Here is a 25,021-nt window from a genome sequence, read left to right as displayed (position 1 = left end):
ACATTTCCACCCTGGGAAAAAGGTTGTGATTGTCTGCCCTATCTATGCCTCTCACAATTTTATATACTTGTATCAAATCTTCCCTCAACGCTCCGGAGAGAACAATTCAAGTTTGTCCAACCTATCCTAATAGCTGATGCCCTTTAATCCAGGCAGAATCCAGGTAAACCTCTTCTGTATTCTTCCCAATGCCCCCACATCATTCCTGTAATGGGGTGACCTAAATAACTTGAATAGCCACAATCCCTTCCCCAGAGTAGGGGAGAATAAATCTAAAGGGCATAGGTTAAAAGTGAACAGGGAAAATATTTAAAGGAGGGCTGGGGGGCAACATTTTCATACACAGGGTGGTCTGTAAACAGAACAAACAACAAAAGGAAGTGGTAGATGCAGGTATAACTATGGCACTTAAAAGACATTTGGTCAGGTATAAAGGACATAGAACAGTACAACACAGGAACAGACCCTTCAGCCCACAATGTTTGTGCTGAACATGATGTCAAGTTAAAGATCTCATCTGCCTGTACATGATTCATTTCCCTCTATTCCCTGCACTTCCATGTGCCTACCTAAAAGCCTCTTAAACACCACTATTGTAGTTGCCTCCCCCACTACCCATGCCAGCTCACACTACTCACTGTCCCCCACTACTCATGCCAGCTCGCACTACTCATTGTGTAAGGAAAACTTGCCCACACATCTCCATTAAAGTTTCCATCTCTCACCTTTTTGCTCTGCCATCTAGTGTTGAACATTTCCACCCCCAGGAACAAAGTTCTGATCATCTACCCTATCAATGCCGATCAACATTTTAATCTACTCCTACCAAGTCTCCCCTCAACCTTTGACATGGATAGGAAAGATTTAGGATATATGGGACAAACAGGCAAATGGAACTTACTCAGATGGCTGGCATGGACATGTGGAGCTGAAGGACCTGTTTCTGTTTAGGAAAATAACTGCAGATGCTGGTACAAATCGACACCTCAGTCCGATGAAGGGTCTCGACCTGAAACGTCACCCATTCCCTCTCTCCTAGATGCTGCCTGACCTGCTGAGTTACTCCAGCATTTTGTGATACCTTCGACCTGTTTCTGTTTAATGATTCTAAGAAAGCCAAAGCATTTGAGCCACAGCAAACCCTGGCAAATAAGTAGGATGCAGACACAAGGCAGGAAGCCAATCCGGTCATGTGCTGAACACAAACACAACTTGCTAAACTGAGTAAATCTTCTGGGAGAGGAGGGTGCCACATTGAGCAGCTGTAACTTGTGCACTCCACCCAGTCACTGAGGGGAAGGCAGAGGATGTTAGCAACAGTCAAATAACAATCAAAGTAGTTTAAATTTTAACAGAACATTTCAGGCCATGTGACTTCTTTCACAATTCTTAAGCAGAAACGCCCACACCCAGTTGCCACTGCTCCGACCATGGGAATATTTGCAATCCTGAGCAGGTATTAGCACTATGTTGACTTGAACTGAACTGAAACATATAGTCTACGATTGCAAAAGGGAACTGCTGGCACCAAGCTTTGCTCAGATCGATGTGATTCTAGTTAGTACACTTACACGTTGCAAGGCAGAAGTCAGAACCAAACTGGAGGTCAGACCCGACTTCCCACTCCACTGCTTATTTAATATTGAACAGAGCTTAGGGATCAGGTGTGTTTTTCACCTGTTCCCTTGGGATTACTGATCGGGTTTGAAAAGATAAGTATTGGTAACTTTTTATTTTTATGTTTTTAATGAATGAATAAAAGTTAAATTAGGTAAATTGTTTTGTTTTACAATCATTTTCAATTATCTTGTTCCTTTCAAACTTTCTAAATGTCTTTGATTAGGCAGATTTAAAAGCAGGTCAATAGCTTGGACAATAAGGTGCTATCAATGGCGATCAGGGCACTCTGGGAACAGGTTCTCAGGATCCAGTACCTGAGTCTTGGTATTAGAGTGATCCACAAGTGACAACAATGCCTAGGGATGACACTCAGCCAGAGGAGATTCGTTTAACTTGGCATCATGTTCGGCAAGGGTACTTTGGGCTTAAGGGCCTGTTCTCACTACTCTATATTCTAGTCATGGCATTTGACAGTTCTAGTCTACATTTGAAATCACGGTGCAGATCTAGAGGCCGCATTTGGAGTATTGCGCGCAATTCTGGTCGCCCCATTACAGCAAAGATGTGGAGGCTTTGGAGAGGGTGCAGAGGAAGTTTACCAGAATGCTGCATGGATTAGAGAGTTTCAACTACAGGGAGAGGTTGGATAGACAAATTGTTTTCTCTGGCATATCAGAGGCTATGGGGAGACTTGACAGAAGTGTATATATAATGATAAGAGGCACAGATAGGGATGGACAGTCATAACTATTTCCCCAGGGTTGAAATCTCGAACACTAGAGGGCATAGCTACAAAGTGAGAGGGGGAAAGCTTAAAGATGATGTGTGGGACAAGTTTTATGTTACACAGAGTGGTGGGGGCCTTGAACGCACTGCCAGGGTTGTTGGTGGAGGCAGATATGATCGGGGTGCTTGTGATGCTTTTAGAGAGGCACATGGAAGTGCGGGGGAGATAGATATGGATCATGCACAGGCAGATGAGATCAGTTTACCGCGGCATCATGTTCGGCACAAACATTGTGGGCGGAAGGGCCCATTCCTGTGCTCGACTGTTCTATGTTCTATGGCAGTGGGATCTGGATCTCAATTTAAACCATGGTCAACAAAAGGTTTGTGTATGGTTGTTGGGTGGGGGTGCACTGAGGGCGAAGCATGGGCTGGATTGAGCATGAACAGTTTTGAGCATGGGCATGACCATGTGTAAGTAGCTTCCTTGATGCAAGTTGCGCTATTTCTTACCATGTCCACTATACTATTTGTCTACTTTAATCCACCTACTATCAATAAGATGCAATCAAAAATGAATTTTGTTTGGATTGTCCTTTCTCAATTCTCGTGCTGCTACAAGGCTAGGTCACAATAGGTGAAAAGAAATGAGGAAACTTTGGATGTGCCAAACGGCACATAACAAGCCATTATACTGGATCTTCCACATCTCTCCAACTCTCATCCCAATACTTTCTTCCATTCTTTTCACACCACCATAGCTTTTTATAAGTTACAGCTGCCTATAAAATAGAGTGAGCATTTCCTGTGAGAGGTAGCCTTGTTCTACACCTGTGGTCTCTTCACTCATTCGTAATCCTTCCGAACGGGCGGTGTGCCTTTAGATTTTAAGTTCTCACAAATTACTTCCCCAAAAACACAAACCCACTCACGTCATCCATTCATCATGCACAAATTGACTTCACATGTCACATTTTTTGATCGCTTAATCCAATGCTTCCTGCTTTCATACAGTGTCGCCATCCCTCAGCAAAGCGAATGGGCACTCCTCTGTATTAACTGGACCTTGTTCTGAGTACATACAGACTGGCAAGCTAAACAGCAGGCTGTAAGCTACAGAGAAGATGACACTGGAGAGTTTCACAACAGGAGCTGAAGTATGGGTAAACCATGATGTGAAGATTCACCTTCATCAATGCCCTTCCCTTTATATGACAATGCTGACAAAAATTCTTATTGAAATGTATTATAAAAAAGCACGTTTGATATTTCCTTCACAGGTACCAAAATCAAACTTACCACTTAAGATCAAAGGCTGTAGTCTACCTCAATACCAAGCCACTCAAAAATCTAGTTGTGAAGTCAGGAAGCAGGCATCTGCTGCAGAAATACACCTTCCCACTGCGACACCAAATCACTAAAGCCCCAGGGCAATGTCCATTATAAAAGCCAGGTTGGGAATAATAAGGTTTTACCATACTGATGACGTAACTATTATTAAACAATCTTAAATGTACAATCAAATATTGTCGCCGAGGAATGGTTTGTAAGACCTTCTACAGCTATGGAGTGCCCAAACTAGTATTTATGGAATCACGTTGGAAATGATTCAGCTGTTTGCATCAATCGTGGCTTTAAGCACAGAATATATAATAACAGTGTGCGGCCAGAAAAGGCGTTAGCTCTCAACAAAGCAAAGTTTGACTCCTGATTGCAGGCGTGGCTGTGCTTGCTCTCTTCCATATTCTCAGGGAACTGGGAGAAAGCTTTCCACAGCTCGTTTTCCCTTCTCTGCTGTTCTTATGCAACAAGCTGGTTTGATTTAATGCAACCAGCAGCAAATTCAACATAAGTGGAAAAATATTTGTTTAATCTCTTCACTCTGCCTCAAAGAAATAAACATGCAAGGAATAGCAAATATATGGAAGCTTTAGTTAGCTTATTCTTCAATCAACCACATCAGATACATAATGAAAACAGCTGAAATTGCGTGCAATGGGCAAAAGGAACCCAAAATACCCTTGATAGCTTCAAGTCTAGACAGATGGGTTAAAAGTTTGATTAAATACTTTGTAAAACACTCTGTGCCTCTTGATAGATACAAACCGGCATTTATGAGCTTTTGTTTCATTCCACTTGTCTATTAAGTGCATCCACATAATGAAACTCGAGTATCCATACACCCTTGCCAACCCAACCGGCAATTAATATACAACTAAACCAGGCTGAGACTTCCCCACCTTCCGCCCCACTTGCCTTTGCTGTGAATGAACACTGCTGCTCTCCCATTGACAATCTGGATATACTACTTCAGACTCTCCGCACACGTGACTGAGGGCAAGGGAGTCTCCAAGCTTGTTTGTTCACATTTTCCAGCACTGTCAGAGCTCTACTGACACAATGCACTGCAGGTGTTGCTCTTAACATGCTGGCGACTGTAATCCAAATGTGAAAATAATTATATTCCCCAGAATCACGGATCTCTCACGTCACTATTGCCCGAAACGTATATTCTCAACAGCTGCCAATTTCATTTTTAGGCAGAGTTTTTTCCGAATCAACTATAAAAATCACTGCTGAAGAAAAAATATTTTTAATATTAATTTTTTTTCTTTTTAATTTAAAAAATGTTCCGTTCTTCCATTTGGTTCCTCCTGATAGCTGTACCTACTAAAGTGGGTTGTTCTCACATAAATAACATCTTTCTCAACTCATTTTTGCAGCTCTGAAATATTGATAAATATGGCCATTAAAGGAGGTGGAAGAAAGGTTACCCCGGCAACAAAATGAATGCCTTTAATATCGTGAAATAAAAATGACTTTGGTGCACTGAAAAAACGACAGTGTGCTTCAGAGCAGTATTACCAAATAAATGATAGCCCCCAGCACCGTTAGGTGAAATATGGGCTATTCCTTGTCAAAAAAATTACGTTTGAAGGAGTATTTCAATTGGAGGTAAGGAGAAGAGAAACAGAATGATTTACTGAGGAAATTCTTGATGATGAATGGATTAAATCAGGGATGTTTGGGAGGATGGATTTGGAGAAGTGCAGGTGTCCCAGGGTACTGTTGTGGGGCTGGAAGAGATAACAGAAAGGGAGAGGCGAGCCATCAAAGGATGGGCTGAAAACTGAGACGCTGCTTAAATACGAGCCAGGAATGGTCGGCAGAGTCAGCATTCTTGGGTAAAAATGACCTTGTACAAGTTATGACAGGAGAGTTTTTAATGGGCTCAGGATTACAGAAGCTGAAACACTGTTTATGAGGATGTTATCAGGACGAGGGCCTGAGCTATAAGGATAGACAGGGCAAGCTGGAACATTTTGCTGAGTTGAAATGTTATGTTCCAGTTGTACAAGATGTTGGTGAGGCTGCACGGAGTAATATGTTCATTTTTTTTGTCATTCTGCTTTAGGAAAGATGCCATTAAGCTGGAGAGAGGGTAGAGGAAATTTATGAAGATGGTGCCAGGACTCAAAGGCCTGAGCTGTAGGGTCCTTTATTCCTTGGAGCACAGGAGACTAAGGCGTGATCATATAGAGGCTTACAAAATCATGAGGGGAATGGATAGGGAGTAGGGGAATCAAGAGTAGGAGAATCAAGAGTAGGGGAATCAAGAATTAGAGAACTAATTAGAGAATTAAACACTGCTGAGGTTATACATCCTTCCCCTTGGCCACCTCACCCAATGGGCTGTAGAAAAGAGGAAAAGCCAGGCTAGCCGCCTTTGCTTGGCGCTGATAAAGGAAACAAAAACTCTGGCACCTGTTGAACGACTAAGCTTTTTGTTAAATATCCATCTTTAAAAATCTCAATTTATATGGTCCACAAGAGATCGTTCCATAACTACGTACCAAAAAATAGCTTCAATTGGAGCGAATTGCACCAGGTCAAGTATGAGACAGGAACTTCCATTGATTGATATTTGTAAAGACATTTTACAGATTTCCAAGTTACAGAAGCACAGATCTGCTGCCTTTTAATGAAACCCACAGACACAACATTGCATCATGTGTGTCAGAACCACGTGCGCTGGCTGGGCCCTCATTGAGTTTGACATCAAGGCACCAAGGTTTTTCCTTGGCAAGAAAAATATTAATACAAGAATATTGCTGCTTCTACGATTTAGCTCCTCCTTCTCCAACGTAGTACCAACAGTTGGATAATACAAGTGCAATCAATGTTGTATTAATAAAGAAATGTTAGTCCAGAATTTACTTTCAATTTAAGAGCAAGGTTGGTGGCACCATTAATTATTTGTAAATGTTACTGTCTTGAAGGCAGGATCGATCAAAGATAAATATGAATATCTGAAAATTACTCCCCGGCTCATCATTTATTTTTGAAAAGATGTGCCATAACTTCTTAAAAATTTGGCACATAAATTTCCACTTTGTAACTTCACATGTAAGCGCCCTTTCAACAATATGGTGTGCGCTAGTCATTGGCAATTAACTACTCTGGCACAAAAATCAACGATAACAAGGGTGAAGCTGCATTTCTTCAGATGTTGATTTTTTCATGAGTTGATTTAAAATTTCAATTTATGTTCAATTTGTACTTTCCCACCCTTTTGCTTTATTACTTTCCCTCTGAATCCAATTTTGCTTTCCAACTCTACTTCCCATTCTGCACCCTGAAGCAGGGAGAATCTGCCTTCTGTTAATTCATCTTATTTCTCAGTCCCAGCAATATTCTTTAAAACCTTAAATCTCATCCATGGAGAGAATATTCTCACACTGGTTGCATGTGTGTTGTTTTGCTCATTAACACAATATCAAAAATTAAAATGCACTTTAACTATGGAGTAAGAAAATATCGAAAAACTGGTGGTGTGGCATTTGACTTGCATTGTAAGGGAAAATCTCACTTCAATGAACTAATGGCCTCTTCCAGAAAACAATATTTCAGATTGTTCCCTCTTGAATTTCCAATAAGAACTCTTGCAAGCATTAAGATTAAAATATTTAAATGTTCACTATCACAGATTTGCAGCTGGGCTGACAGTGTATTTGCATATTGGGTTACCATAGCAGCATTGCATCCAAAATGATATAACCACCTGTTATTCTCGGCCAAACAACTCAATAATTCTGTTTCCCTCTGCGCAGCTGGAGGTTTTTTCCTAAATCCAACACAAATCGTTGCCATTCATGAGCAGAATCCAATAGATTGTTCTGCGGTCCAGTACTGCTGGCAAAACCAAACAAGCCATCCTAGAAACCATCTTCAACAATGAAGCAATAATGCGGATTACAATATTATGATGGAGTGTAAAACAGTTATAGGGAAGGTCAAACCGATTCATTCTTATTTTTGTCTAGAAAAAGTCTGAGGAAGGACTGAGAAAAAAAAGAATTAAAAGGGGACAAAACCGCCACTGGTCCAGACCATAGAATGGGAAATAAAGTTGGACAGTGGTACAGATGATTTTTACTGAAGGAGAAACAAAACCAGGGTTTCAAATGGAAATGGGTTTGGTGTAGTTGGGGAAAAAGGTTGGCATGGGCACGGATGACTGAAGAACCCATTAGTGTGCAGTAGAACTGACTCTTGCCCCCCCCCCCCCCTGACCATCACTTCCCAACCACCAACACCTTAAGTCAATCAGCCCCACACTACTCTCCTTTGACCTCCAACTCCCAGAACTCCACACTTTCCTTGATTGTTGTCCTCATCAATCAGCATGGTCCCTCCCACCTCTCTGATCACCATTCCTTCTCCACATCCAGAGGCTTCTCTCCTCCACAATTTCCTAGCCACGGTTTTGCACGATTTCCTTCACAAATAACAGAGCACGTGAAGGGAAGGCCTTTTATCACACGATTCATCAGCATGCAATTAAATGAACTGTGTACTCTACTAATTCCCACTGGAGACCTCTTGAAACAAATCATTTGCCAGACCATTGCATTTGATTGTTTAACAGTTTCTTGGCACCTGCTCCTCCACTGGGTCTGATAATGGAGGCCAGCACCAACTTTATTTGCTCTATTCTTGACACGAAAAGCTCTTGAGTTTTGCGTTCAGTTTTACTGTGTAGTGATGTTTTCCACACGAAAGGGGGGGGGGGAGGGGGGGAGGGGGAGGGGGGGAGGGGGAGGGGGAGGTGGGGGAGGGGGAGGTGGGGGAGGGGGAGGGGGAGGGGGAGAGAGGGGGGAGGGGGAGGGAGGGGGGAGGGGGAGGGAGGGGGGAGGGGGAGGGGGAGGGAGGGGAGGGGGGGGAGGGAGGGGGGGGGAGGGAGGGGGGGGGAGGGAGGGGGGGGAGGGGGGGGGGGAGGGGGGGGGGGAGGGAGGGGGGGGGGGAGGGGGGGGGGAGGGGGGGGAGGGGGGAGGGAGGGGAGGGAGGGGAGGGAGGGGAGGGAGGGGGAGGGGGGGAGGGAGGGGGAGGGAGGGGGGGGGGGGAGTAGGTATGGTGGGTGTCACTGAAGGATTGTTGAAACCCTCAGATTGGATGTGATTTGTCCCAGGATGTCATTGAAAACAAGATAGGAGATAGCTGGGGCCCTGACAGAGAGATTGTTGCATCTTGATTAGCCTTAAGTGAGGCACTAGAAGACTAGAGGATAACTAATGTGGTTTCGTTTCTTAATAGATAAAGGAATAGTCAGGCATATATTTGTGTAAGGGAAATCCTGTCTCACTAATTTAATTGAGTTTTTGACGAGGTTACTAAGGTGATAAGCAAGGCAATGCAGTAAGCATTGTCTCCATGGTTTTTAGTAGGGCATTTACCTAGGGTCCCCATGGACACATGGTAGGCTGGTCCAGAAGGTTAATGCACATGATATGTGAGGGGAGGTGGCTAATTGGATCCTAAACTAGCTTGGTGATAGGAGGCAGAGGGTGGGAGTGGAAGGATGCTTTTCTGATTGGAAGCCTGTTACCATTGGTGTACGCTAGTGACTGGTTCTGGGACGCTTGTTGTATGTGATAATTAACAACTTGAATGTGAATATAGGAAGAATGATTATAATGATTGTGGATGATTTGACAATTGCCGTTACTGTGGATACCAAGAAAGATTGTTCACAACAGTGTGTAGATCAGAAAGGCAGTTGGGAGGGGTATTGGTAGATATAATTGAACCCTGACAAGGGCAGGGGTGATGTATTTTGTCGAGTTAAATAGGGATAGAACATTTAAAGTGAATGCAAGGGCACTAGGAAATGAGGCTGAATAGAGGGACCTTGGAGTTCACAAGTCGATAGGATGGTGAAGAAGGCATGTGCTATAAATACATTTAAAGGTTGGATGTGTCTATAATACTTAGATAGGATATTAAAATTTGTATGTTACTTTGAAATGTTACAAAACATTGGTTAGGCTACACGTGGCTTATTATGTGTTGTTCTGGTCACCGTCACACTATAGAAATGATGTGGGTGTGTGGAAGAGACTCCAGAGGAAATTCACTCAGACATTGTCTGGATTGTAGGACTTTAGTTATGGGGAGAGATTGGATAGGCTTGGTTGGTTTTGCTTGGACTGAAGGAAGCTAAGAGGTGACCCATTAGTGTGAAAGACACGTCTTCTGGATGCGCTGGGACGCATCCTCGGTGATGTGACCTGGGGTCATGGGGTGTTTCAGGTCTCACAACATCAGACACCCTCGCCCAGGTGACCCAGCCGGGGTCGATCAGGCCCCGACTTGCGTCCCAGCAGCAACGCCCACGGATCAGCCTTCTTAATAACTACTCTGCAGTGGTTGGGAGACTCTGGTGCGTGGAGGGACTGGGCTCTGTGGGGTGAGTCCTGGCCGGGCTCCTCCTGCGTCTCACCAGGTTCAAGGCCTGTTCAAGTATATGCAATTAGGAATAGAAAGGGTGAATGGCCAGAATCTGTTTTCCCCATGGAATGGGTATCAAAAACAAGAGGACATAGTATTAAGCTGACAGGAAGGAGCTTTAAAGGGATTTGAGAGTTTTGTTTTTACACAGAGAATGTTTGATATCTGGAATGTTGATAGAGGAGAGGATGGAATGTGGTACAATCATTATGTTTCAGAGACAGGCACTTGATTAGGTAAAGCATAGAAGGATACAGGATTGTAGGTTAATTGGCTTCTGTAAATTATAAAATTGTCCCTGGTGTGAGGGATAGTGCCAGTGTAAAAGGTGATCACTAGTCGGCATGGACTCGGTGGGCCGAAGGGCCTCTTTCCACGCTGTATTTCTAAAGTCTAAAATAAAGTTTAAAGTCTAATAAAGTTTAAAGTTTAACTTATCTATTGGTCCCAAGTTGTATTAATCTTTCTATATTTAGCTCCAAGTATTTGGGAGTAGGTACACCTGGTGGCACGTATTTAACGCAGGCGACCAAAAAAGCAATTTCTTGTTAAAAACCTAGATTAATACAGTGGCCAATCCCTCACTCAATTCTCATGGTACAACTGAAAGTACTGTAGTGCAGGTTTGATGAATTGGTCTTAAAACTGAAGCACACGGCAGTTTTTTTTAATGTGGCATGCAGTGCAATTTCTATGAAAAATAAAATGTAACTAGAAAAAAAATCAGGCAAAGTTTCACTCATGACTTTCTATGTATCAAATACAATTGGGCACATCAGACCCTGGGCACCATTATTTATTGCTATCCAATGAACTCTAAAAAGGTGTGATTTTAGGATCACAGTTATTTCTACGTAACTTTATTCTCAACAAGGAGAATAAATATTTGGTTCTGTCAGTTGTAGACTTTAAAGGGGACCAATACCCCTACCACCCTTACAAAAATAGTTGGCATCAAGCTAATACATTGACAATTAAGAGGAATGTCGAGATAACATGTCTAGAAGACTATGGTGACGAAATGACCGAGGAAGCATAATACGTTACACACGACACCTTAACATGGTGTGAAGCATGAACCGTTTATTTTCTTTATATTGCCTGTCAATATTTGGTACTGTTTACGTGACCTTTGGAGCTTTCAGACGATGGAGGATCTCAAAATATCTAACGAGCAATTCACTTATCAGGTGCATTAGAAACAATTGTTCCACTCAGTGCAAATTCATATTATGCATATACACATGACTTTCAGTACCTAGTTATTGTAACATGAAAACAAAGTCAAAATCAACAAGATAACATGATACATTCTGATATTGTTGTAATAATTATCAATAGCTTTTTCCATTTTTCAAAGATATTAAGATGCTCCTGCTTTCCTTGTCCGCCAATGAATAAACTGTTGATTATGAGATAATAATAGTTACAATACTTGGAAATGGAAATTGGGCAACAACTGCAAATTTCCATTGTATGTTTGAGCACGTCAGAAGAATAGGAGAAATTCAATAACCAAAAACCTTATAGCTTATCTTTGCACTTTAGCTTATCTATCACTTTATTCTTACAGGATAGAATGTCAATATTTATGGAACATGGGGTACAAAAATCGAAATCAATTTCTATTTAAATCCTCAATAGTTTTCAATTTAATTTCATCTACGCCTCGCTTCAAATATCTCAAGCATCTCCAAATATACCTGGAAGGCAATCTATTGAGCAAGATTCAACACTTAAAAATCAAACAGTGCATGTGTAAAAGGCAAAGGGAATCAATAAAGTAATGGAATATGATGTGCGTATAGAAGAAATGCTGCTCAAATTAAAATGATTTATTTCAAATTTATATACAACTGATTTCATAACAGCGAATATTTTTTTCCAGGACTTGGATCGTTAATATCAGAGGCAACAGTTTAAAATTTACAATTAAAAAATCTCTCCTCAAAGCAACCATTGAGTCAGGCAAAGTGTTTTTCTCCAATATAAAAAGGGCAACATTGTTTTGCATTTCCTTCCTGCGCTTAGTGCAAACATGACCTTGCTGTGGACTGATTCAATTAAAAGGGCAGGTGGGATTCTCCTCCCATCCCTCTGCAGCAGTGCTCTGTATTCTATCATGAAGGGCAGATCAGGAACCCAAGGGAGATTTGACCCTCGACTGTCTATGCTGTCCTTTTGACAGAGTGCAACAAGACATTGCACAGCCACAGAGCTTAAATGGAGGCGTGTGAGGTAATGCTTTCCTCTAGGTGCTATGCAATGAAATTTGTTTACAAAAGATCAGATTCACAATTTCACCGCAGAGAGCAAAAACTAACCCCCTACAATTAACCGTGCCCTGCAAATCTGTTGCACAGAAAAACAAATGGTAGAAAACAAATGAACTGTGGCAACGTTCCATATCTTCTCAAATATGTCAGTGGCCCGCAAGGCTTCGTAAAAACACAAGCACTAGTAAAAGATGTAATGTGCTGCTATATGCTGATTGAACTGGATAAAATAATTTGTATTGGATATTATCAACATAAACAGCAATTGGTATTTCGCTGTAAATGTGTTTCCTTTCCAAGCCCAATGTAATGCCAAATGATTTCCTCCTTATTAGCAGCAAACTTGTGCAAATACTAAGGCAATGTCAGTTCATTATTTGTCTGAAACTGAATGGTTAAAACGTTATCACATTGATGATGCACTCACTTTAAAATGTCCACCTTTGTTCACTGACCAAAAGCCAGAATGGACTCAAAGGGCCAAATAATCTGTGCTGTAACAATTGCCTGAAAGCCATTTCAGACATCCAACTTGTTTGAGACACCTAGATAGATATTACTCTGATTTTAACCTTAAGCTTAAATGGGACAAGACTGTTAAAATGTTGGTGAACACACTCTGTTACATTTCTGATACATTTACCACTTAACTCTCAGACTTTGGACAGCGTAAGCTATATGTTACAGATATACAGGGTCCTCATAATTATGGATCCAGTCAAAAACAATGTTTATAATAAACACACGAACACAAGAAAATAGGAGCAGGTAGGCCTCCTGACCCTTCAATCTTGCCCTGCCATTAAATATGATCATGGCTGATCTATGCTCCCCTCAATTCCTCTTCTGTGCCAGTTCCCCAACACCCTCAATCCCATAATCATTCAAATGTTTAAGTATCTCCACCTTAAATATATCCAATGATCTTGTCACCAGAACCTTCGGTGGTAGAGAATTTCAATGATTCACTACAGTCAGAGAAAAAGTTTCGATGCACCTCGTTTTAAAAGACTGGTGCCTTATTTTGTGCAGCCTCACTGCAGCCCACTCCCTTGTCTACAAAGGTTTAAAGAAAAATCAGGTTTCTGCATGGGTCAAGCATACATTTCCTGGCTCCTCTCGAAACCTGTACATCACATTCTCCAAGGCTTCCCTTCCACTTCTCGTGACGTTATACGCCACAGACTGCTCGTTACAAAACTCAATAAAGACCGTCATATTATCCCCTGGCTCTGACACAATTCCTTGCAATTTCCCAACTCTGTCCCGCCCATCATCCTATTCCTATCTGCAACCTGTGCAAATCAAACGGAAAACGTGAGCAAGAGGCTCAATTGTTCAAAAGCATCTAGTCCTCATGTCAGGGATATGGGTCGTGTGCAGGCAGTGGAGATTAGTTGAACTTGGCATCTTGTTCGGCACGGACAGTGTTGGCCGAAGTGCCTGTTCCTGTGCTGTACTGTTCTGTGCTCTATGCTCTAACACTTCCCACTTCCCCATTTTCAGCCTGTGTGAGGTTCTGGTTGCCCCATTACAGGAAAGATGTGGAGTCTTTGGAGAGGGTGCAAAGGAGGTTTACCAGCATTCTGCTGGGATTAGAGGGTTTCAGCTACAAGGAGACATTGGATAAACTTGGATTGTTTTCTCTGGAATGTCGGAGGTTGCGGGGAGACGATAGGTGTCTAAAATTATGAGGCTTAGATAGGATTAACAGTCAGAACCTTTTTTCCCCCGGGGTGGAAATGTTTAATAGTAGAGGGCATCGCTTTCAGAGAGGGGGAAAATTTGATGGATCTGTGTAGGGCAATTGTTTTTTTTACAAAAGGAGTGGTGGGGACCTGGAATGCATTGACAGGGGTGGAGGTGGTGGCTGACAAGAGAGTGGCATTTAAGATGCATTAAGATAGGCACATGGAAGTGCAGGGAATAGAGAAATATAAGAAAATAACTGCAGATGCTGGTACAAATCGATTTATTCACAAAATTGACCTGCTGAGTTACTCCAGCATTCAGGGAATAGAGAAATATTGATCATGCATCGGCACATGAGATCAGTTTAATTTGGCATCATTTTTGGCACAAACATCGTGGGCCAAAGGGCCATTCCTGAGCTATACTGTTCTATAGACACAAGAAGCTGGAGTAGATCAGCAGGACAGCCCAGCATCTCTGGAGAGAAAGAATAGGTGACATTACGGGTCAGACATCTGAAGAAGGGTCTCGACCTGAAACATCACCCATTCCTTTTCTCCAGAGATGATGCCTGTCCCACTGAGTTACTCCAGCTTTTTGTGTCTATCGTCGGTTTAAACCAGCATCTGCAGTTCCTTCCTCCACTGTTCTATGTTCTAGGAGAACAACACAGATGTGTTTGAGAAAAAGCTCAATAACACAATAAAGGAAGTCACCAACACCTACAGTGATGACCCAACCTAAATCTAGGCATTGAAGAGGAGTTGAGTATAGGAGCAAAGAGGTCCTTCTGCAGTTGTACAGGGCCCTAGTGAGACCACACCTGAAGTATTCTGTGCAGTTTTGGTCCCCAAATTTGAGGAAGGACATTCTCACCATTGAGTGCAGCGTAGGTTCACGAGGTTAATTCCCGGAATGGCGGGACTGCTGTCTGTTGAAAGACTGGAGCGATTAGGCATATATACTCTGGAATTTAGGATGAGAGGGGATCTTGTTGAAACATATAAGATTATTAAGGGATTGAACACGCTAGAGGCAGGAAACATGTTCCAAATGTTGGGGGAGTCCCGAAACAGGGGCCACAGTTTAAGAATAAGGGGTAGGCCATTTAGAACGGAGATGAGGAAAAACGTTTTCACTCAGAGAGTTGTGAAGCTGTGGAACTCTCTGCCTCAGAAGGCAGTGGAGGCCAATACCCTGGATGCATTCAAGAGAGTTGGATTGAGCTCTTAATGATAGCAGAGGCAAGGGATATGGGGAGAAAGCAGGAACGGGGTACTGACTGTGGTTGATCAGCCATGATCACGGTGAATGACGGTGCTGGCTCGAGGGGCCGAATGGTCTACTCCTGCACCTATTGTCTATTGAACTGAGACTGAATTGGAACTTAAAAACTGCTGGTATGCAAACTCAAGGCAACTTGCCAGATGCTCCGTTCTGTTAGTCCTCATGCCACTTGCAAATTTGTGCCAAAGAGAATGCCTGGGCAGATCAAAATAGATTACAATTTGATTCATTGCATTCCTGGTAGAATCTCCTAATTTATAGCGGAAATAATATAAAGCACACCTGAAACCGCAGAGGTAGTGGAAGAAGGTGCCGCTGCTGCTGTTTAATGCCAACATTTTTGCTTTGCCAAGCTTCCCTTTCACTTGAAAACACTTGGTTTTGTTTAATTTAGAGAAACAGCGCGGAAAGAGGCCCTTCGGCCCACTGGGTCCACGCCGACCTGCGATTCCCGGTCACTACTGGTATTCAAGTATTTTGAGCCATCGGAAAATTTCCAAATCAGTACCAAATTGTGATCTGCTAACATCCTGCAAACAGTCACCGTCACCTGATGCAACATCAGATCCCTCCTTCTCCACCTTTCTGAGGGATATCTATCAACTCCACCTCTTAACTCAAACCATTACTTACTAAAATAATCAGGCAGTAGTTACAACTAGTAGAACATTTAAAATGTTGTACATAGGAAGGGCAGCTTTATTCCGCTTTGTAAAACTAGCCATCTCATTTTTGCAAAGAATTGATGAGGTATGAAGTTTGGAAAAAGCTAGATGACCATTATGAGCTTTGAATGGACCAACATTCCAAGGAGCACATTAACCTGAAAGCAATGAATGGAAAGATTAGATCTAGACATATTGGACCTGTTTACATTACCGCTGGCTCCACATATTAAATTATGTATGGAGACTAAAGAAACTGAAGATTCTGGAGGAGGTTGGCAAGTCAGGCAGAATCTGTGGAGGGAAATGGACAGTCGATGTTTCAGGTCAAGACCTTTCATCTGGTTTCCACCATGGTGGTAGGCATTAAATTGTGTTTTTTTCATCATGACTAGATAACTGTGTAAAAGGAAATGAATTTCAACACCTTTTTACCCCTCTTGCTTTCTTTTAAATGTATTGACTGCATGCTGAAAGAAACAACCAATGTTTTTTATCACTACTTAATCTCTCTCTGAAGATAGACACAAAATGGTGGAGTCACTCAGTGGGACAGGTAGCGTCTCTGGATAGGAGGAATGGGTGACGTTTCAGGTTGAGACTCTACTTCTCTCTAGTGGATTAATCACAGGTTATATAAAAATTTGAGAGGCAATGATAGGGTAGATGGTCAGAACTCCCCCCCCTCCCCCCCACCCTCGGGCGGAAATGTCTAAGGCTAGAGGGCGTAGCTTTAAGGTGAGAGGGCAAATTCTAAAGGAGATTTGCAGGATAAGTTTTGAGGTTGATGGATGCCTGGAACGCACTATCAGGGCGGAGGCAGATATGATAGTGGCATTTAAGAGGGTTTTAAGTAGGCACGTGGTTGTGCAAGAAATAGGGGATAGGCAGAGGAGATTAGTTTTACTTGGCATCATGTTGAACATGTACATTGAGGGCCGATTGGACCATCCTGCGCTGTACTGTTCTATGTTCTGGTGGTGCAAGCTCCAGGTTCAGGATGCATGGGCCATTTTCTCATCAATCTTAGTTGGGTCAGTTTCAGATCTAAGTGGTCCTGTGATATGTGACCAAAGTTAATGACTCCTCAGAGTCTGTTTGGTTTCAGCTTCTAAGCTTTGCAGTCATTATTTCTGTAGAGAACGTAGATAATAGTGATTTTAAAAAAATATCCTACACTGAACAGTTAAAACCAAAGGAAATGCACCTGCGGAATCAGGCATTTTCTTAATAGGATTATATTAGAAGAAAGTGAAAAATGAAAAGACAACAACCTGTTTTAGTACATAATCCTTATTTAGAATACTGAAAGGTGGTTTAAAAGGCTTCTTCAAATACAGCTGCTGTGCAAACTAAATCCAGTCAATTATCACCTCCTATATTTATTTTGAAGTAAGTGATTTCGATCTTAACCAAGCTTGCAAAGACATACATTTCTTTTCTCTTGATTCGACATTGAACAACCATTAATTTCTGTCAGCATTCATTTCCGTGGCTTTCCCCCTTCAGGAAGGTGTTGCCATGGCAGCTGCACTCTCTTGGGTGCCTAGCTGAGTTGGTGTCCTCCGGTGTCACATAATCAACTCAAGCTGGTTCGGAAAGGGAAGGATTTAGGGATGGGGGTTACAGGTCATCAGTTCTCCCATCATCTTGAAAGAAGACCCTGAACGGGACAGTGCATCCGTGTTTAGGAGAACTGGTAGCAAGTCTGTGCAATCCCAAACACTCAGCACCACCTCAGAAGATTTGTCACCCAGGCATTTAAAAAAAAACTAAACAGGGAGCTGAATGACCCACAATATTTGGAAGGTTTCTGCCTGGGTGCCATATACCTCAATGGCATTTGGGACCCCTCTCCGGTTAGCTTATAATTCTCTGCACCCACACTCACCTATTCCCCTCCACCCCCCCACCCCAAAAAATATCATCCTTTCAAATCAAGCATATTTATCTATCTCGTACTCAGGAGAATATGTGGCAATATTGCACTCATCACATTTCCTGATGCCACATGGATCTGCACTACGCACGACAGATTTTTCCACAGAAACATAAATATTCCTTCTTCACAAAGGTTGAGAAACATTCAAAGAATATGCAGTAGTTAGAATGCCCAAGTACTCACCCAGATCCCTGAATCAGTCAGATGCAAATCCCTCCAGTCAATTGTTAGCTTGTTGCAAATCCAGAACACTAAAATGACTCAGAGTTGTCCATCAGCCCCTCAGCCCATGCACGCACCCCCGCTTCAACGAGCAGCAGTGATGTGTCCTCTCTCTATTAGGCAAAATGGACCTGCTTATCAACACAGGCACAGGTTTCAAACCAGCTCCAGTAAACATCTACCTACATTTGCTGGAATAGTCCACTTCAAACAAAGGGAGGATTCAAATCAGACAGGGAAAGCACCATTCTCCTGTTATGCACAGGAGATTTTTCTTTTCCCCTCCACAATCCTGGCACGATTCGAGAAAATGACAGCTTTAGGATTACAATGCTATTATTCAAATCAAATCTGGCATCCAATGAAACTTCTAATATGAAAGACATTAAAGAAATTGAATTATCAAACAAACAGGGAACATTACTTATTAAAGGTCTTGAGCAGAAAAACTGATGAAGATCTTAAGATAGCATCAAGCCTAGGAAACCTTTGACACATTTTTCTTTTATTTCCATATTTTAATTATGGCCCTTTTCAAGGTAATTGAAAGCAAATGTTGCTATTTGTTATTTGGTTTAATGGGTTCTCTGGTGGTTATTATCTGGCTTACTAGCTATGAATTCTCAGATAATGTTGCCAGGAAGCACATGAACTTGGTCTGACTTTCTCCCCACAGAGGGGATGAAAAATGAACATTAAGTTGTCACACATTCGCATCAACTCAGGCTTCTCAAAGTTTGCTGAGCAGTGAAGAGCAGACAAACAAATTGTTTTTAAATAAATTCAATTAATCGTGAGCGCACAATCACACAAAATATGTTTTCCATTGGGAAAAAAGAATTCCAGAATTCGTGATTACAACCAATATTGTTGAACACTCCAGTTGCAAATACAAGATTAAATCCAAGTAGAAAGCATTTTCCAATTATCACTTTTATATTTCAGCATTCCTAATACCTGCATATCCAACTCACTGCCAAGTCTTAATGGAAGGTAACAACATACTTCATAAATCTGATCAACTGAATGTGAAATGCAAGGCTTTTTTCTGGGTACTTTACATAATGATTATATACTGTGGTAGTTTGTTAAGTGTCTATTTCCTACGCATTCTGCACAAGTTCCCAACCCAACATGATATCGAACCTTGACCACCTACAAAGCAAAGATACATATATCAACACCACCACTGGCAAGTTCTTTCTCCAGGTAAGGATCAGACTGACTTACAAAAACATTAGCAGTTAGTCAATATCATTGGGGCAAAATACTGGGATTCCTTATCAGTCTGCATTATGTGAGAGCCTTCCACAGTTGTTGCACAAATGCAGTGGGTTAGATTATAGATACAGCAGAGAAACACCGAGACCACACTCACCAGCAATTACTGTACTCCAGCACTATCCTACATACTCAAGACAATTTGCCATTTTTACCAAAGCCAATTAACCTACAAACCTGTGTGTCTTTCGAGTGTGGGAGGTAATCGGAGCACCAGAGAAAACTAACGCGGTCACGGCGAGAATGTAGAAACTCCGTACAGCCAGCTCCCACAGTCAGGATCGAACACGGGTCTCTGGCGCTGTAAGGCAGCAACTCTACCAGCTGTGCCACTATTAAGGGAGTAATAAGGTACTGCTAATCTTCACCCTGCCCTCTGACAGCCATTGCCCACTGGTATCTCTCTCACTATCTCAGGGAATAGGTTCGTGACCAATATCCATTTTAAGACCACAACTGTCTGCAATTATCAAGAATACACAGTTTTACACTGCTTTCTGCAAGACCTCTATTCAGCCTAAGGTGTTGGCTCTGTTTCTCTTTCCACAGCCATAGCCTGACCTACTGAGTGTTTCTCACATTTTTAACTTTTATTTTAGGCTTCTAGCATTTGCTTTTAAAAAAAAATTTTTTCATTCTATTCTATTTTTACAGTGTTTCTGCCTCAAGTGGATCAGATTTTCCACACCAATGCCTTTAAAGATAACTTTCCTTTTCCTGAAAGATACAACAGGTTGCAGATGCTGGAAACTTGAGAAAAACACAAAGTGCTGGGGGAGCGTAGCGGGTCAGGCAGCATCTTAAAGTAATAAATTTATCAGGCACGCCAGTTAGAGATCCGCCCTCTCCAACCCTCCCCCTCTCTGCATCTTTAAACACCATTGCTTTCTCACTTTGCCCAATCTAGGCAAACAGTCCTTGAACTGTGATAGACAATAGACAATAGACAATAGACAATAGACAATAGGTGCAGGAGGAGGCCGTTCGGCCCTTCAAGCCAGCATCACCATTCAATGTGAACATGGCTGATCATTCTCAATCAGTACCCCGTTCCTGCCTTCTCCCCATACCCCCTGACTCCGCTATCCTTAAGAGCTCTATCTAGCTCTCTCTTGAATGCATTCAGAGAATTGGCCTCCACTGCCTTCTGAGGCAGAGAATTCCACAGATTCACAACTCTCTGACTGAAAAAGTTTTTCCTCATCTCAGTTCTAAATAGCCTACCCCTTATTCTTAAACTGTGGCCCCTGGTTCTAGACTCCCCCAACATTGGGAACATGTTTCCTGCCTCTAATGTGTCCAACCCCTTAATAATCTTATACGTTTCGATAAGATCCCCTCTCATCCTTCTAAATTCCAGTGTATACAAGCCTAGTCGCTCCAGTCTTTCAACATATGACAGTACCGCCATTCCGGGAATTAACCTAGTAAACCTACGTTGCACGCCCTCAATTGCAAGAATATCCTTCCTCAAATTTGGAGACCAAAACTGCACACAGGTGCGGTCTCACTAGGGCCCTGTACAACTGCAGAAGGACCTCTTTGCTCCTATACTCAACTCCTCTTGTTATGAAGGCCAACATTTCATTGGCTTTCTTCACTGCCTGCTGTACCTGCATGCTTCCTTTCAGTGACTGATGCACTAGGACACCCAGATCTTGTTGTACGTCCCCTTTTCCTAACTTGACACCATTCAGATAATAATCTGCCTTCTTCTTCTTACCACCAAAGTGGATAACCTCACACTTATCCACATTAAACTGCATCTGCCATGCATCCGCCCACTCACACAACCTGTCCAAGTCACCCTGCAACCTCATAGCATCTTCCTCACAGCTCACATTACCACCCAGCTTTGTGTCATCTGCAAATTTGTGTTATCTTCCTTAGAGAAGACAGATCCAAAGTACCGGTTCAACTCGTCTGCCATTTCCTTGTTCCCCATAATAAATTCCCCTGCTTCTGACTTCAAGGGACCCACATTTGCCTTAACTATTTTTTTCCTCTTCACATACCTAAAAAAGCTTTTACTATCCTCCTTTATATTATTGGCTAGCTTACCCTCGTACCTCATGTTTTCTCCCCGTATTGCCTTTTTAGTTATCTTCTGTTGCTCTTTAAAAGATTCCCAATCCTCTGGCTTCCCACTCTTCTTTGCTATGATATACATCTTTTATTTTATTTTTATGCTGTCCTTGACTGCCCTTGTCAGCCACGGGTGCCTCTTACTCCCCTTAGAATCTTTCTTCCTCTTTGGGATAAATTGATCCTGCAACTTCTGCATTGTTCCCAGGAATACCTGCCATTGCTGTTCCACCGTCTTCCCTGCTAGGGCCTCCTTCCAGTCAAATCTGGCCAGCTCCTGCCTCATGCCTCTGTAATCTCCTTTGCTATACTGTAATACTGACACTTCTGATTTTCCCTTCTCCCTCTCAATTTGTAGAGTAAAACTAATCATATTGTGATCACTGCATCCTAGTGGCTCTTTTACCTTGAGTCCCCTTATCAGATCAGGTTCATTACACAACACTAATTCCAGAATTGCCTTCTCCCTAGTAGGCTCCAGTACAAGCTGGTTTAAGAATCCATCTCGGAGGCACTCCACAAACTCTCTTTCCTGGGGTCCATTACCAACCCATTACCAACCCATTACCAATCCATTACCAACCTGATTTTCCCAGTCTCCCATAACCAGCATAGCATTACATTTGCGACGTGCCAATTTTAGCTCTTGATTCAACTTGCACCCTATGTCGAGGCTACTGTTTGGGGGCCTGTAGATGACTCCCTTTAGGGTCTTTTTACCCTTACAATTCCTCATTTCTATCCATACTGATTCTACATCTCCTGATTCTATGTCACCCCTTGCAAGGGAGTGAATATCATTCCTTACCAACAGAGCGACCCCACCCCCTCTGTCCACCTGTCTGTCTTTTTATACGTTGTGTACCCCTGAATATTCAGTTCCCAGGCCTGGTCCTCTTGTAGCCATGTCTCTGTGATTCCCACAACATCATACTTGCCAATGTCTAACTGAGCCTCAAGCTCATCCACTTTATTTTTCATACTTCGCGCATTTAAATACAACACTAACTTTGGTATTCACCTCCCCTCTCACACCGGTCACAATTGGCCCTGACCTTACTCTCTTATCCCATCTAGAACCTTCCTTCCCATTTATTCGAGTCCTTTGCAATTTCTCCTGGATTCGTTTCCCCTTTAACTCCATCTTCATATTCCCAATTTGTCAACCCCTTCCCCCCACTACTTAGTTTAAAGCCACACGTGTAGCACTAGCAAACCTGCCTGCCAAAATGTTGGTCCCCCTGCTGTTAAGGTGCACCCCTACCCCAGAAGAGATCCCAGTGGTCTAGAAATCTAAATGCCTGCTCCCTGCACCAGCCCCTCAGCCATACATTCATATCCCCGATCTCTCTGTTCCTGCCCTCACCAGCACGAGGTACAGGTAACAGTCCAGAGATAACCACCCTCGACGTCCTACTTCTCAGTCTTCTTCCTAACTCTCTAAACTCACGTTGCAGTATCTCCTTCCTCTTCCTCCCGATGTCGTTCGTGCCCACGTGCACAACTACTTCCGGTTGATCGCCTTCCCTCACTAGGATGTTCTGAAGCCGGTCCGTGATGTCTTGAACCCTGGCACCAGGGAGGCAACAGACCAAGTCCCGCTTGCCACCACAGAATCTACTGTCCGTACCTCGGACAATGGAGTCACCCACTACTATGGCTCTTCCTGACTTTGGTCTCTCCGGTCGAGTCTCCTTGCCTGGATTAGAGCCGCCAACCTGTCCGCCGCTCGGACTGGAAGCGTCTTCTGCCCCGACAGCTCCCAAGAGGGCGTATCTGTTTGCAATAGGCACAGCCACCGGGGTCTCCTGGAGTCTACGTTCACTCCCCCTTGAAACGGTCTCCCACCTACGCTTGACCTGGTCCCTTGGCGTGACAGCCTCACAGTAGGTCCTGTCCAGGAAACTATCGCATTCCCGGATGGCCCTGAGGTCATCCAGCTGCTTTTCCAACTCCACCACACATCCCAAGTCCAATCTACTTCTCTCCCCACTAATGCTGCCTGACCTGCTGACTGCTTCCAGCATTACGACGGATTTGTTTCGGATTTCCAGCACCTGCACTTGTTTTTGCTCCAATTACAAAAAAACAATCCTGTTTCACAGATGTCACATTGCTGACTGACTACTCTGACAAACCAAAGCACCAGGTCCACTGAATCCCCTGGACTTTTCTGCATTCACTTCATCAACAAAATAATGCAGTGTATAAATGGAGGAAAAAAAGGTCATACAAGGCAATGACACAACAAGAATTATATAATACTACAAAGTACATCAACACAAAACAAGCCATTTGACCCAATAGGGTCTTGCCAGTGTTTATAGTGCATGTAATCCAATACATAAAATTTATATCCCAGACTCCAAGATCTGAAACAAACTGTAATATAGTTTTTAAAAATGGTAAACCCATATTTCAGATGTAAATTACAGGATGAATTCAAATGTTATAACTTTACAAATACTATGAATATACTGTAGCACCACCTCGCACAAGTCTTTCGCACAGAACATCATTGAATGTTAAGAGTATGTAGTTAGACGCCATTTGATTTGGTTCTCTAATTCAGAATGAATTTAATCTTCATATATTACCAATTACCAATAGGAAAACTAACCTCTCGCTCATTACGATTTAGCAGAAACTGGTGTGTGATGAGGGAAGCAGTATGATTAAAGAAACGCGCGCACACACACACACACATACACAAACACACACACACACACACACATACGTGTGAAAATTCACTGTATCTTACATTTTGGAGTGCATTCAGTGCAGGGATTGAATGGAGCCATTACTACTATCGGGGCGGCACAATGGCTGGTTGACGCGGACTCGGTGGGTTGAAGGGCCTGTTTCTGCGCTGTATCTCTAAACTACACTAAACACTGAAAAACGGTTAAGCACCTTATCGTTCTTGCATGACCTGCATTTCCATGACCGCCAAAAGACTCTGTTCACACGAAACAGCCTTTGGATTCACCACAGTACTGGCCAACTGGCAAAATGATACCTCAAGATTTCCAAATTTACACATTTATGCAATAATCTTTTGTCTGGAGGTGGGGGGGGGGGGGGAGGGTCAGAAGAGTAGAGGACACCTTAGGGGAGTTGATATATTTTCATTAGAAGGAAAGCATTCCCAGTTTAGAGGGCCGTTGAGCCTTGACTGCAATCAGAGGCTCCCCATGGTCAACTCATGATGCCATCCTGGAATCCCGTTCACATACACACAGCCGCAAGGATCATTACTCAACATTCAAGGTGATCGGAGGTGGGAGAGGCTTCCCCGCTTGGATGGATTGGGGGAAATCCTGACACTACAGACCTCCAGATTGGTAGTGGCTTTGTGGCATTCTCCATACACTACCACTCATGTAGACTTGCTCACTTGCAGCAGCAAGAGGGTGACACAGGAAGGAGCAAGGAAG

At 42.8% G+C, this 25,021-nt stretch overlaps 1 protein-coding gene across 3 annotated transcripts in view; it reads right to left on the bottom strand.

Moving 5' to 3' along the window:
• ablim1b (actin binding LIM protein 1b) overlaps positions 1–25,021 on the bottom strand; it is a 255,966-nt gene that overhangs the window by 73,650 nt on the left and 157,295 nt on the right. The window lies entirely within an intron of this gene.

Source organism: Rhinoraja longicauda, chromosome 16, assembly GCF_053455715.1.
Source record: "Rhinoraja longicauda isolate Sanriku21f chromosome 16, sRhiLon1.1, whole genome shotgun sequence".
Taxonomy (NCBI): Eukaryota; Metazoa; Chordata; class Chondrichthyes; order Rajiformes; family Arhynchobatidae; genus Rhinoraja; species Rhinoraja longicauda.
Note: the sequence above shows the minus strand (reverse complement) of the source record. Positions and strands in the feature narration are given on the sequence as shown.